General features: G+C 31.0%; 1 protein-coding gene across 2 annotated transcripts in view; it reads left to right on the top strand.

The window, feature by feature from the left end:
• Positions 1 to 3,957: 3,957 nt before the first annotated feature.
• LOC105149366 (UNC93-like protein) overlaps positions 3,958 to 16,494 on the top strand; it is a 50,582-nt gene continuing 38,045 nt past the window's right edge. Inside the window, exon 1 of one of the 2 annotated variants that reach the window (XM_087413733.1) lies at positions 3,958 to 4,222. The gene's annotated coding sequence lies outside the window, so the exon portion shown is untranslated. Of the gene's footprint in view, positions 4,223 to 6,131; positions 6,481 to 16,494 lie in introns of those variants that run through there. The other variant, XM_011061725.2, reaches the window with a different exon arrangement.

The raw sequence follows: 16,494 nt of genomic DNA, 5'->3' as shown, positions 1-16,494 counted from the left end.
ATATATAGATATTCTAAGTAATTTTGACATTCATATTATAGCTCACAAAAATTAAACAATTTTTAAGATATAGATATAATATTATATAGAAAATTAACAATTCATTGAAAGATAAATTTTTTATTTTGATTATTTGATAGATGATTACAATCATAATTACTTTATCGCGATAACAATTCCGATTTGAATAAAACTTGCAACATATAATGGAGAATCGCTATAGTTTTCTTAGACCAATAATACACTTAAGATAACGATAATTGAGCACCATTCGGTTTTATCACACGACACGCGACGATCTCTCATGTAATAATTATCAATTAGAAAAGTCATTTATAGTCTCACATTTATTTATGTTCATATGAAACGATTAGACGTTTGCTCATCTCAGGGGATTGAATAGGTCGCCGTATATAATAGCACGCAATTTAGCAAATACGTTTTCAACATAAAACTGTAACATAAAAGTAGAACATTGTTTTACCTTGAAATGATATGTTTGGATTTTTGTAATCTGCTTGAATATATGAGCAGGTGCATCAAGAAGACTGTTGACCTCTGCTGCTATTTTCTTGGATCGCATTTTCTTATCGATGACGACTGATAAGATCAAGTTTACGCTGAAATTAAATATGGATTTTTTAATTTTTATATTTGCTGTGCAAGGCACCGTAAAGAAGCAGACATTTCATATATTAAAAATGCAGATATTTTAAAAATGCTTGCTTTTTAAAATGATTACAGACAAGACTTCACTTGAAATAATTTGCATATTTCTGTTATGAAGCTTATTCGCAAATCGGACAAGTATAACGAAGCGACAACCATTTTGCACGACTCTTTCACGTGGTTGCAGCCATATTGAGAGCGTAGAGCATAACTTTCGTTGTCTCTCATTGTTGGCACGCAGCTATTGTTCGATAACTCACTAAACGGAGTGTCTTATTACCTCGTCAAATGGCAAATCCATCGTTACGGCGAAATCGAATGCAACAAGAGACGATTTATCATTGAGATATCACCTACGATACATTCATGAATATGAATACTTCGATTCTTCCGCTTTACGATAATTTTGAATATTGATTGGTCTTATAGACATTTATTTTCTACAATTATAAATGTATGAAAACGATAATCGATGAAAAATGCATTGCAATTTGAACTTATATGTACTTAGGAATTTTTATATTTTTATATTTATGATTAATTTATAGGTAAATCGTTTGACTTTAAAACTTATTAATGTACAAAATTGCGAAAAGTAAATACTGAGTTTATCACAAAAATTTGAAACGTTTTCAACTGTAAACTTTAATAATTTATATGAATTTATATGAATTTGTACAAATTTATATATAAATATTTTAATTTTATTATATATATATATATATATATATATATATATATATATATATATAAGAACTAATTTTTGAAGAACTCAAAATCCAAAATATTTTCATGAGAAAACAATTTAAGTAATAATATTATTTGAGTAATGATAAAAGCAAATTTCTTTTTATTATAACTCGATACTAGTAAGAGAAACTGACTCATCCAGTTGTACAACGCAGTTGTGATAATCGCGGGTAATGCACCGGACGCACAAAACAATATGCGAATGATAAACGAGCTTGCCAAAAATTTATCAAGGATATTCAGGTGTCCATCTTTACAATCCTATCTTTGGTACAGACCTCGGATTATTAAATTCCGATTAAAAATTGCATTTCGAAGGACAGTCGATTACTAAGCTACAAATACATATTTGGTTGTATACTCGACCATACAATGCGTGATTCAGCTAGCAGGAAAATATTATGATGTTATTTATGCGAAATTTCTTGAATACCATTTCGCTCATTGCCACTAAACCCTTGTCCTTCTTTCGGACTGACTTATAACTGACTGCTGATAAACTCAAAGTAATTCTCAAACAGTAGTTTATTTAAACAGCGAAATTTTACCTGCGACAATAATATTTTTTTATGATTGTTTGCGCTGTGACATTGACGTAACACGACATACGATTCTGGCTGTTATTCACAATGCTAACCTGCACAGCGATAATGCACGATAACAACATAAAAAATTAAATTAGTGCAGCCGATACGTGAGCATAGATAGATAAACATTAGCCAAAAATGTATATTTTTTTGGCGGTCGATTTGAAAAATGTCGTGGAGAAAGTATTGTTTATTCGATCGTGCGATAAATAGAATTGCAAATATCTTATTTCAACTTCGTTCAGTGAAAGTCGTCAATTGCGATAACATAAAGGATATGACTGCCATTTGTAATTAACACTTTGAAATGCGGAATTAATCAGCTAAATGAGTGTTAGAATAACTCATAAAAAGATGTGTATTATTATGTAATGTATATTATTCGATTGTGTCATTTCAGTATTATATGAGCCCCTTAATTGACAAGTGACATAAGTTCAAAATTAGGAAAAATGCGTTTATTATAGTAGAAAGTATCTATTAATTTAATTTACTTTTATTTTGTTCTTATATTCATAAAAAATAAAAATTAATTTTACATCATAAATAAAGTGACCGTAAAAAAAGCTTAAGTCACTATTCCAGCTTTTTTTATGGTCAATTTACTTATGGTTAAAATTGATTTTTATCTTTTATAAATATAAAAACAAAATAAAAGTAAATTAAATTGACAGATAAAACAAACATTCTTAATACTTCCTACTTCTATAACAAAAATATAGCATTTCTATAGCATTTCTCCTAATTTTAGATTTATGCCACTTGTCAACTAAGGAGCTTATATGTAATTCTTTTAATTGTAAGACTTATTCTTATAAAATTAAAGTTTATAACAACTTTATGTAATTAAAAAATTATATTACGCATGGCATGTTATAATGTGAAACATTTTTAATTTTATTTTCCTGTTCTAAGTTTTTTCATTACAAGATCCTAGATTAGAAATAGAAACTGAAAGACTTCTCAATAAAGTTAAAATACGATTATTTTAGGCCGATTAAAATTACAAGTGTTTAAAGAGCAGTAGCGATCCCTGATACGATACCACACGATGTTGGTATAACAACTAGAAAAAGACAAAGAAAGGTAACAACCAAGGAGAAGTGGTGTATGCGTACGAAGCCAGCATGTAAAATTAGATGATTCTTTCACCTTGCATTTATCATGGAAAAAAACCGATGACATTTGACCATTTCACGTGCGTTTCACGTGCGGCTAAGAGTCAGTCTTCACCTTCTTTCTGAAATATTCTGCGCGTTTAACGTGCTAGGCATCGCTATATCAAAAATAACTTTTGTAACAATTGAAAATAGAGTGAAATTAATACCTTTCGTGTATAATTCTTGTCTGACCAAAATAAAAGGAGCCCGATTCTTACATGGGAGCCACGTCATTGAATAATAACTACTTATAGCAAACGATAATGAACGCGTATGGCTGACAGCAGATCACTATGCTTAGGGAAACGTTACGAAACTACCAGAAAATAATGAATAATGATATGTGACCGAACAACTATCGAATACATCCTATTAAAATGCGCATTAACATCCGAAGTCAGATTGTATGATATAATTACCAATAAATAATTTTTTTAAATTAAAATTTATTACCAATTAACTATTTATTAAAAAATTGTGTAAAAAAAATATTATTAAAAAAGGAATATTTATTTCACAAATATTTACATATGTATAATGGTATTCTTTAATGACACACACACACACACCGTTCAAGCATTTTTTATGTTTGTATATACAATAATAACACACATAAATAGCGTATTATTTTTGACAATATACATGTGTAATTAAGATAATTGATGCATTCGTCCTATCTTAACGTAATCTGCTTTCACGAATCTAAAAGTAGGGAGAACGACGGCCTATCGGAGTTACTTGATGATACCTCAGATCGTCTTTCCGTGACGTCATCTAGTAACGAATCTTCAAGTACTGTCTCGACCAGGATTCTCCGAGTATTTGCGCGACCGCGACAGACGGTGCAACTCGCGATCGGCGAATGTAATTTCTGAGGCGCATTCGCGTCGCGGCATCGCCAATAACGGGAAAAGCCTCTCTTCACGGACAGTATATGACCAACTAAGAAACGAATTGTGTTGTCGTGTAAGGATCCGGTGAACTTTAATCCTTTTTCGAATCAGCAGTAGAAACTTGCCTTACTGGGCACCCCGTCGTTCCCTTTTCGAGAAACTGGTATGTCTTTTTGTCACAATGTCTACTAACTATTGTTGTACTTTTATGCGTGATTAATGATCGAATCGTCATCATTAATCGCGCACAATTGCAATTTTATTTTGACAATTTTTGATATTTCGATCTTAGCGATAAAACCTATTACGTTTATGTGAAATATTTATTATACCTTTGAAATATTTATTTATTAAACCTTATATTTATTATACCTTACTTCGTGTAAATTGTGAGAAACGAACGTGTACGAATGTTTTTAACAGCAATATATTTTCAAATATGTTCCATTTTCTTAGAATTTGTTTTAAATATATTATTGCGAGATCGTCTCGAGTGATTTTTAATTGCTAAAACATATCATTTTCATCAACATTCATTTCATTCATTTATATTTTATTATGTTTATAGTCACGCAACACGTGATATAAGTATGTGATTTGCTAAAAGTGGCTCAACACTAATAACGTGGCTTGATTATTTTAATTATTTATTGTTAACATCCGAGCAATGTCTACTGCTATGCTGGCTGGTCGTTTTGTCGAAAGTAATCTATGAAAAAGTTTTCCATCTCTGGAAAAACACAGTGACCCAGTGACACGTGAAACACGGTTATTTTACCGGTGTAGAACTTTCGTTTTTCTGTTCGTGAAAGTGTGACGTTCGTTGTTTAATTACCAGAATTAATGGAAAAACTTTTCCCTTTTTTTAAAAATTCTCACGACATTAAACTTCACATTCAAACAGACCTATGTAAGCATATATTCAATTACTTATCTTATGACTTATTATTTTCCGCCTGATGCTTCGTGTAATGACGTTTCCGAAGGCAACTATAAGACATTTATATGTTACATCAATCGTCTTATCGATTGCCTGAATTATTGTGGATTATTTACGTGTTTAATGTATCATGTATATTTAACACTAAAACATTACATTACAATGTGTATATGAAATATAATATGCAATTGATATGCACATTTGTGCTTTTTATTTATATACTGTTATATTGAATGGTCACAAAGCTTTGAATATTAGAATTAAACTAAGGAAAACGGTGACTCCAAAATTGCAGTCGAAAAAAATTACTAATTACAAAGTTATACAACATTGAAAATAATTTTTATAAATACAAATTTTATATATTGTGAATAGGTTGAATTTTATATATATATTAGGTGTTGGAATTAATTCGTAGCGTTTTACAAGTGATGGGAAGTACTTTCATTAATGTATTTTTTAATGCTCATGTGAAATAAATAACATTCTTTCATTAAAAACGCTACGAATTAATTCCAACACCTAATATATATATATATTTTTTTTTTCTGAGACAATTTCAGATTTTATATTAAAAATCATATACTCAAATGTATATTCAAATGCATATACTTTGAAATTAAACACAGAAATGGATTGATTTACATTTTGACATGAAAGTTAAAAATTAACAAAATGATATTTAACTTAAGGATTGGGTTATTATTGCTCCTTTGATATCTAACAGCAAAGAAGAAATGGTGGGAGAATATCGAGTTTACATTTCTGGTGTCGTGCGTATGCAAAATTTACACGCACGTGCATACGTATCTCATGGGGCTTACCTATTCGCTTAACGGCGACATGACACAGGCGAATGACACAGAGGAAACGTATAGAGGAGACAAAACCGAGAAAGAGAAAGAGAGGGTTTTGAAGAGGTGGAGAGGTGGAGGAAAAGGAGGAGAAGAAAAGGGAGGTAGGGTAGGGTAGGAGCAAACGAAGGTGCACCGTGCGCCGCATGTACAGAGAGAAAACGACGTCTGCGACTCGCGCGTATACGAACCCGCGGAGCCGAGAATCGGCGAACCAAGAACCGAACGACGAACCACTCACCGATTCCAAAGTCCGCCGACAGTCAGGCAGGTTCAGTTGTCTCCGAACCCCCGAACTGTTCGGACGCGTTTTCCAGAATTTTTCGTCCTACATCGCGTTCGCGAACACGTTCTTCGCACGCGATTCGCAATCTTCGACACACGTCACTATTAAAGTACCTCAAGAATTCGATTCGACCGGAGATCGAATCGAATCGATTCGCGAGACAATTCATTCGTCCAACATTACGAGAACGGGGCTAGCCACGGCTGTCAACGTAGGGTTTCCTACCCTCTGCTGCGTCGATAGAACAACCCCTCGCGAGAATCAACCACCTGTCTCTCTGTTCACCGAGACGAAGGGGAACGTGAGATCGTCGCTGATTCGAACGATCGATCTGCTAAGACGTGAGTATTGTGACGAAGAGGATTCACGGGGTTGCTTACGAAGAGGGTGGTTTTTCGCCAACTGTGCTGAACTTTTTGCACCATTACGCGCCACGCGCGCGATTGCTACCAATGAGTTTTAATCGGACGAAAGATAATTCTGTCTCGCGTTTAGAAAGTAAAATGCCAAAGTGGGGGTCGAATCACCGCGATAGGGAACGAGAATACGGATAATGTGCGGAGAATGCGTATCCATTATTAGACGGCCGATATGAATGTGCAAAATCAGGTTACTGAAACATTTCGCAATGGAACCGAACCACGCAACGTGATGATAATGAAAATTATTTCATTTTGTTTAAGTATCACAATGGAAAATTACAAATTGAATTTTCGCAAATCTCAATACAAATATTTTTATGTAAAATACTTTTATATAAAGCTATCTATCATATGTCATTTATTGATGCGATATATATTATCGCTTTTTTAATTCGTCAAAGAAATATAAAAGCAACAAATAAAATACATTTGTATCGTTTTGTAAATCGCAATATAAAGAGAAGTAAAAATAAATTAAATTATGCATATAACACCTTTGTATACATAACTTTTTGTGATTTCTTATTCGTAAGTAATTATTGACGTTAGTGACAAATGGATTTAAAAGATAATGCATGTCACTTTTGTGATCATTTATTTTATATTTTATTTCTTACAAGCGTGAAAATAATATTTTCTGAAAAATATCATGCATGTTATAAGATTAAAAAGGATCTGATCGATCTGCAATAAGAAATTCGTACGTAGTTTTATATCTTGGACGGTTTATATGCACGTCCGATCGCTACAAGCAATCGCGATATTTAGACGCGTTTCAATGATGTGGAGCTATGATTGCTCCAAGATATAACACACACTCGATACTAAAGAACGTAGCTGTTGCGCTTATTCTGCGCGATTGTTTCGGAGTAGACTTTTGATAACGAATAGATAAACCTTCTTCGTTTTACGATCATTTATATCGAATTGCAATTTAGATCGTGTTGCTTTTAACTCCATGATGCATAGGATCGTTACATCCTCAAGATTCTATAAGAGAGTTATTGCATTTACATTGTTATATTTATAATAATCATAAATGAAACACATTAAATATTAATTTTATAATTAAAATAAAGATATGTATATATTTTTTAAACGCGATATAGTACTCTGCGTAAAAAAATATATTTGCAAATTTGTAAAAAAAAATTATTTAATTTCTTTGAGATATTTTATTAATTATGGAATTTTGATTTAATATGTGAAAATCTTAATGCATATCTAGTAAAAAAGAAGATAACTAATGTTTCTTGTTAAGATAACTAAAATTTCGCGTTGTAATATATATTTATAAATGTAAATGCTTTCACTTTAGTATCACGTATAGGTATATCTATAGAGAGTTGCACGTGACTTGTAGATGATCGCTTGGTTGCATATTTGGTATGTGTTAAATCAAAATATATATATGTTATATTATAAGATATCAAACAAAATATCTGTTGATGCGTCTGATTAGATATTTTATTATGTTATAATTGTTGTTAATAAAATCGATTATGACAGATCTATAATTATAAACACTAGAAATTCTATACTGAAGATGAATTACAGAAAGTGTTGTTACCTAACTAATTTCACTTTTGCATATCGTTATAAGATTTGATTTGCCAGCGATTTTATTTGGATGCGGTAGAAGAAAAAGCTCTCGTGATTTTTATCTTTCTATAGAAATGTATGATTACGCTGACGTGTGACACATTATACAGAAACATATCAGCAAGGATTCAATAAAAGTGTTATAGGCTTAATTTATTGCTCGTAATATGATGCTTTTCCTAATACAGTAATTTCATATTTGCTAAGCGAAAGTTTTTCTGATAGAATTAAAATATAAGAATTGAAGAATTTCAATATTCAAAACTCGACGTTACAAATGTGAAAGGACTGTCTACTTTATTATTATCTTTCGCAATGCACTCAAGAGAAAATATTAAATTAACGACTTCGTAAATAAAACATAATATTGCATTTTTCACATAAACAATTTTCATTAAATAGCCACTTTATATATTTATAATTATTGATCTTGCGATAAAAAAAGATATGTAGTATTCACTTGTGTATACTAAAAGAAAGGCCAACCTAACACACTCTATACTCTATAATAAATTACTTCTATTAATATCACACGGCTATGTCTGCATAATATTGAGTGACGAGGCGACTGAATAATGACTAATTAAACCCGCGATAAGAATAATGAAATATTTCAAGAGCCACTGGGGAGACATGCTCTATGATGCGCGGTAATGTAACGAGACAGAATAAAGTTAGGAGAACATCTAATGATCGCTTAATATAAAACACGATCTTTTATTAGGTGTTGGAATTAATTCGTAGCGTTTTTTAATGAAAGAATGTTATTTATTTCACATGAGCATTAAAAAATACATTAATGAAAGTACTTCCCATCACTTGTAAAACGCTACGAATTAATTCCAACACCTAATACAATATGTCAGAAATGTGTATATAATCGCACATGTGTATGTATGTTGGTCTTCCTGTTTTTAAGCGAGCATTCCTTTAAAATCTAAAGATTTTGAGCATACTCGATATGCAACATTCACAAACGTAAAATGAGTTAATTTCTTCTCGACGTATCGTACATAGTTTGAGTAGTCTTTTCTTTATCTCTTCTCTTTTCGTTCATACACTTCAAGTAAATTACGGAAAATATGTAACAAAATCTTTTACACGGTGGTATGTTCAAAAGGTATGAGGGAGTTGACGGAAGATTGTTAAGACATTTATGACCGCCAAGTGCGACATAAAATTGCGCTGTGTATGCTTAAAAACATCGTAGTTAAGAAACAGAGATAACATTATATTTTTCGGTTTATTTGACATGCTGTATAAGTTCACCGAAATTTAAAACTATGTTTGTGTATGCAGTTATTGTAATAAATGGATGTCAGCTGAAATTCATTCTTTGCACTTAGAATCTAAAAACAATGCAAATAACCTTAACTGGTACCAATTTATAGCTACAGAGAATTTTAATAAATTATATAACGCAAGATTTTTTAGATTAAATAACGGATATTAATATTATGGGCTCTTTAATATATTGTATATATATATATGTAATTAATATATATATTAATATATTATATATTAATATATATATGTAAGCAATTATATAATTAATTATTTTTATTAAGTAATGATACAATTTTATCGTGCAATGATGGGCATTTGAAAGCACTATTTATCTTATGAATAAGTCACATCGATTCATTATATTTTAATTCGTTGACAGGGATCTTTTGATCGTATTACACAAATATGATAGAATATAATAGGTGTATTTTTATACTATTAGTATTAATCTTTTACAGATCACACTCAAGTACGTTGGACTACTCATAGAAATTAATTCTTAATTAAATTAAAAAGTGTTATGTATAAGAGAGGTTGTATATGAAAATTATTGATTAAAATTTTATGATATAGTCGAGGATATATAGTAATTTAAATTAGGTATATAACGAGCTAAAAATTCAAGATTAAATTTAGACATAAATTCATGGAAAAGTCTTTCACATACATAATATGATTTATGGAAAGAAAATTTAACCTCATACTTAATCTCATTTGTCAGCATATATCGATAATCGATACTTGATATTTTAAGTACATATGCATTAGTAAATAGTAGGCACACAAATCTCGCGTAATGGTTACGACGTTTACAGTTAGTTTTACATATTTCTTGCAGGAGTGCTAATAACGACAGTTATTTTCCTCCAGGCACGATCGAGTGTAAGATCAACCATCGGCCGGTGCATAATGAATTAAAGATTTTTTTTTATCGAGAATCCTTGTGTGATCTATTATGTCCTTCAACTATGAAGATTACACATCCGCACAGGCACACCTTACCTGATAATTCGTTGTGAAACGGTTGTAACATTCACGAGCCAATCGTTTCGCGGACTTTCTAAACCATAATGAATATATAGTATCCCTCCGGCCACGTGCATACGTTTGTCTCGCACGTCTCAATCAATGTACAACGAATAGATGCAGGTGCAATAAAGTATAGGAGTGGGTAAAATACAAGCAATTTAGCGTCGATAACAATACATCGATAGGATTATCGATAGTGCGTATTCGTATAAAATTTTATATATGTATCACCAATTATTCAGTTAGGTTTCACTCGCGTTAAATTTTTATTGGAGATTATTTTAGGACAGTCTAAATTTCAATTGAAAGAGGCGTTGAGACGATCTAATCTCATTGTACGTAGAATGAGTTGCATATAAATAGAATTGCTATATTTAATTTGCGATTGTACGTGCAGATAAGGCGGAATTAATCAGGATAAAAACGCGAGTATGAAAATTAATTTTGTAGAAAAACGAGTGGGATCTATCGCGTGTTCTGCGCCTGTTCTACGTTGTGCGCGAAGACGTACGTTGGACATTATGATACGAATATAATTACGATCCGCATGGTTGAAAATCGTTCATATATTATATATTTCCGTATTATTCCACCTATTATTATTCCGCGATTCGCTGCGTTTAGTTACATTGCGTGATAACACGGCAGTATTGTAATGTAAAAGCGACGTGAAGCATCTTTACAAGATTAAGCAGATATTAGTCTGATACAGTACAGTCTTTCTGTGAAAGACAAAATGCTGTTCGAAATCGCTGAAGTAAGTCGAGCGAATGCCGCCGAGAAAGCTAAATTCAATGGAGCGTCATTTGTAATCAATATTAGCCTAATTTAACAGGCAGAACAATGCGCTGACGCTGACCAATGATCCATACGTATGTACGTCAACGCATGCATACGCAGCTGTCTTGCATGTGTATAAATAATGCGTAATCCTTCCGCGACTGAACGTGATATACAAACGCGAGCATTTAGTAACACATAATATATTGTGAACGTACAAAATTTTATATTGTGCTATTAAATTTTACGTTGTCCATAGAATTGTTACTGCTAAATTTTGTCGGACTATAGCAAAAGCAATAATAAACGTACAATTTTAGGTAAAGGTACTTCATAAATTAATTATAAATGAATATATTATAATTAGTTAAATGTAATAACGTTAAATAATGTTCAGCTATTTGCTGGATTGTCACAATTATAATTTATTTACAAAGTTAAGTACAATTGTATATTTATTATTGCTTTTGCTATTGTCTGTTGAATTCAACACCAACTCATTGTTATGAAATCTTATTTAAAGCAATATTACTTTGTCAAATATCTACTTGTTAAATTCTTGTGACACTTTTTTATCGAAATGTAAAGATATAAAAAATTCTGTCGATTTCAAGGTTAGGGAAAAGTGCGCGCCGTAATTAATATTGACAAATATCAACCTCGGAAGATTTGCGATGCAGTCGCATGCATTTGCATGCGCGAACAGCGCGTGCTTCTCATTTATGCATGCCGAACGAACGAAGTATAGCTCGGTGGTATCTTTTCTTTTCGCAAGGATCTTTTATTGTCGCCTTTATGTATACAATGATTCGGTGTCATCTTTGGCCCTGGTCACAGGAAAAAGATACCAGCATTGTAGAAATTTGCATCGAAGATCGATCAGCTGAGACTGCAAAGAATTTTTTTTTTGCGCTCTTTTTCGATAGAAGGTTCAAAGAAACAAAAAGAATTAACTTTGAATTAATTTTGCAATCATCGCAATGTTATTCAATGTTGCGTAATATTAAAAGGATCGGAGTTTTGTTGTTTACACATTGATTAAGTGACATCGTTGAACATGATTACGTTCATAATGAGTCATCTTCCATCGCAGGTATAAAAAAGAATAGCCTTTTTTTCGTATCAAAAATCAATAAGAGCAATTAAAACAATTGGCGAGGTTCTTAACCAGATCGTTTTTCATTAATCAATAATCAACAGCCGCGAGCTTCGATTACCGTTACACACTAGTTTATCTTTCTTGAGAATCGTATAATGATATGCGTAACGTCATCTGATCGATCGATTTAATCAAGAAAATATTTCTTGCCTTAGGTCTTGTGTATGCAATCTTGTTTCTTATGGTGATAATACCGATCGCCAATGATGTAATACGCATAATGTGAATTTCTTCGATCAATTACTATTCAATTCTGAACAATGCTTTCTCATTGTCAAACAAATCATTTGTTTTAATATTACATGCACAGAGAAAAAAATTGTTCATTTAACTAAATTGATTTAGTTCGTCTTTGTTTCTTTTGATGTAAAAAATATATAAATTTAGATCAAACGTGTTATATGTGTATTTGAATCAAATACATTCTCTAACAAAATAAATAAAGGCAATTAAATTAATTTAGTCAAATGAATTATTTTTTTCTCAGTATAGTATATTTAAATTGAGAAATATCATGGAGAGTGTCAAAATAAGGACAGATACGAAAAGAAATAGATAAAAATTGAGAAAAAATATACTTGATTTGATAAATTTATTTGATAATTTTTTAAAAATAATTTTTATTTCTAATCAATAATTATATATATTCTTAATTGAGTAAATTAATAATTATATTGAACTCAATAAATTTCATGGATATGTATATTTATACATATATAATACGATTTATTTCTTCAGTTTTTCTGCATTTTTTAATCGTAGGATATTGATTTAGATTACTAACATTAACAACTAATATAGTTTTATACCATATATGTTGGTGTTACTAAACGTTGTTAACATTTTGATTAAAAGAAAAATAGGTTGCTAAAGAGTAGCATTTATTATTTTAATTTACATCTCAATTGGATATAAGTTCCTGTCAATATAATAATAGGTTAAAGTGCTGGAGAAAAATTACAGAGTCCATAGAAAATTCTACCGGATACTTCTAATCACCTCACGAACATAACAGCGCATTTATTGTCATCAAGAATCATTAGTAAAATGTTTCATCGAGTTGGACATTATGTAATGCTATATCGCTTAAATTACTGTGTGTGAATCGCTAAGATGATGCATATCCTGTTAATTTTCTCGATCTTTCAAGGAAATCTAATAAATGTTGAGACAAAAAGTATGAATTTTATTAAAGTTACGGTAATTTTATTAAAGCTGCGATAATATACAAACAATTTTCGCAGATAATTATTGCTATATCTTTTCTAATGCCGCTATAGTATCAAATAACTTAACTATAAATTTGAAACTATAGATTTGAACTCATTCAAATCACATTTTCACGTTTATATAAACAATTATTATTGTCTAATATATTATTAATATTAATTATTAATTATTAATATTTTATATATTACAATATAAAACGTTACAAATATAATAAATATAGCATATAATAGAATAGTCTGTAATAGAATCAAATCCACAAAGTATTGTGACATAAATTTTTACCATTAATGCGCAAATTAAAAGTTATGAAAGGCACGGTTTGCATCACGAATTGAATTGGAAATGTTTTATTATTTTTTTCTGACGATACGCACGTGATACGTATGGCAAAACTGGATTATAACACACGCATATGCACGATTTAGAAGGTGTTGTAAAAAGAAGATATATATGAATCCGGAGAACCGATACATGGCCCGCAAATGGTTTGTTTTTAATAATGACACCACCCAAGGCTGATAATTTTAAAGATCCTCCGTTTCATCGGATTGGTGTCGCGTTTTTCCCTTTCGTTTCACTCGGAAACGCGTGTGCGATTATATCGGATTGAGCAATCAATTGTCGACATCGCCGAGAAGATCGAACGTTAACTTGGCAATTTAATAACGCTTTGGGACAGATCGTGTATATCCTGTGTAAATAATCATGTTCTAAAAGGTAGATTCTTTCGAGCGCGCTCATTCGCAAGAGTGTTGTGACCTCGATTCGTCGTCATGGCCTTCCTAGACGTTCGAGACGTTCGTAGACTTCCAACGAAATGACGCGAAAGTGTACCATTTTACTCTTACTATATATAGTAATTTGAGTAATTTGTTTCTTTCGATTTCTCAAAATTGCATTTATTTCTAATATATTTATGTTGCTTGTAGTTGTTAACTAAATCTTATGCACAATATTAGCAAACTTTATCATCATTGTTATCTATTATTAATCTATTATTTTATCTGATTTACATGTAGAATTAATTCTGGTTTATAGCAAGAAATATTACTCTGTTCGAAAAATATTTCTATTTTCTTAACATTTGAGCGTATCTTACAAAAGTGTAAAAATGTCAGTTTTTATCGTACAATAATATGTAGAAAGTATATCGGAACAGCATAGCTGTTTAGTCATATATTAGTTTTTATCATACAACAATATGTAGAAAGTACATCGGAACAGCATAGATGTTTAGTCATATATCTACTACAACAGAGAGAATTGTATTTTTATATGGAATCCAAATGCACTGTGGCAGTAGTACAAATATAGTATGAGTGAGCCTTGGGCTACGTTCGGGGAGTTGGCTATCAGCGCTATTATGTCATTCTACTTTTATCGTTCATTGGATGTAACACAACAAGTATAGAATGATATAATAGTGCTGATACCGAGCTCTCCAAACGCAGCCTTGGTGTCTGATAGTAAGAGGAAGGGAGAAAGGCGGAGGAAACGGAAAGAGATTTAAATGCCAGTCAAGCCGCTTTGATGATACCTTGACTTTATCTTGACCACGGATTACAGTTCGGTTGGTCCTAAATCCATGTATGGGCGGTTTTCATGATAATTTATATTTAAAATATCAATAATTCTACAATTATAATTTCAAAGTGTATGATGTATCAAATAGACAATTAATCAAATAATTATTTGTATAAAAATTTCCATTGCTAGAATTCCTCTCTCGAATCAAATGACATTATATAGATAATATTACTTTACATTCCATGAATAACAAAGATAGAACGATACTTGTGTCGACTTGTATATTTGTCACTAAATGGAAAGCACCCATTGCAACTATTAGCACACACATATATCTGCACTGAGAAAAATATCTGGTTGAAAATAGACGAATCAGAAAATTATATCAATCAGAATATCGATTATCTCAAATAGAATTCTTGTAAATTTAACCAGAAAATTCGGATTCGTCCATTTTTAACCAGAATTCTAATTAATCTAATTAAACAGTTTTTTCCCATATGAATTAAATTTCCGTGTGAATTAAATTAAATCGTCGAATCAATCATCTTTCAATATAACGCCAAATTTATAGAGCATAAAGTCGAAAGTTCTTCGTTCTAGATGATAGAATAACTAACGCGCGGTCATTGCCTTCGTTTGGAGAGTTTAATCGGCAGATTCCATGATCGTGACTTTTTGATTGAGATATATCTCGAGAACTATCAATCTTATCGAATGTCAATAAAATTAAACTATTAAAGTACTAATATTCTTAAGATTATACTTCATTTACCAGAGAATCAATTATCGAGAAAAATTTCTGAAAATGAACTAATTATATCGTTAATGTCAAAAATTATTTTTTAACATATTTGTTAAATTTACATATAAAATTTTTAATACACATTGATTTCTCTTTTGTATTATTATATCTTTTTTATACTAAATAGTAGTGCATAGTATACGTTATATCGAAAGAAATGTTTATATCATTCTGACTTACTACCTTCGAGTACCTTGTGTGCTGCTGGATAATCAACTGCCATACTCAATACCAAGTTTATGATTTTCATATGTCACATGTAATTGTTAACAGGGAATGGAAGTAACATTGTTTTCTTTACTGTTATACTATATAATAACAATTTAATAATGACATTGCAATTTTTTTATGACTGTAACGATAACTAAACGCTAAGATTGGGAAAGAACTTTACTATGTGTTATTTATTGAAAAAAGTAATTCGTTACTTATAACACATCGACACGTTCTTTATTCGTTACAAGCAATGAGTAACTTTTCTGATTTATTATAAATAAACTTTTCCAACTTTGAT

This window comes from Acromyrmex echinatior, chromosome 15, assembly GCF_024713525.1.
Source record: "Acromyrmex echinatior isolate Ae372 chromosome 15, ASM2471352v2, whole genome shotgun sequence".
NCBI classification, from domain to species: Eukaryota; Metazoa; Arthropoda; class Insecta; order Hymenoptera; family Formicidae; genus Acromyrmex; species Acromyrmex echinatior.
This window is presented reverse-complemented; position numbering and strand designations above follow the sequence as displayed.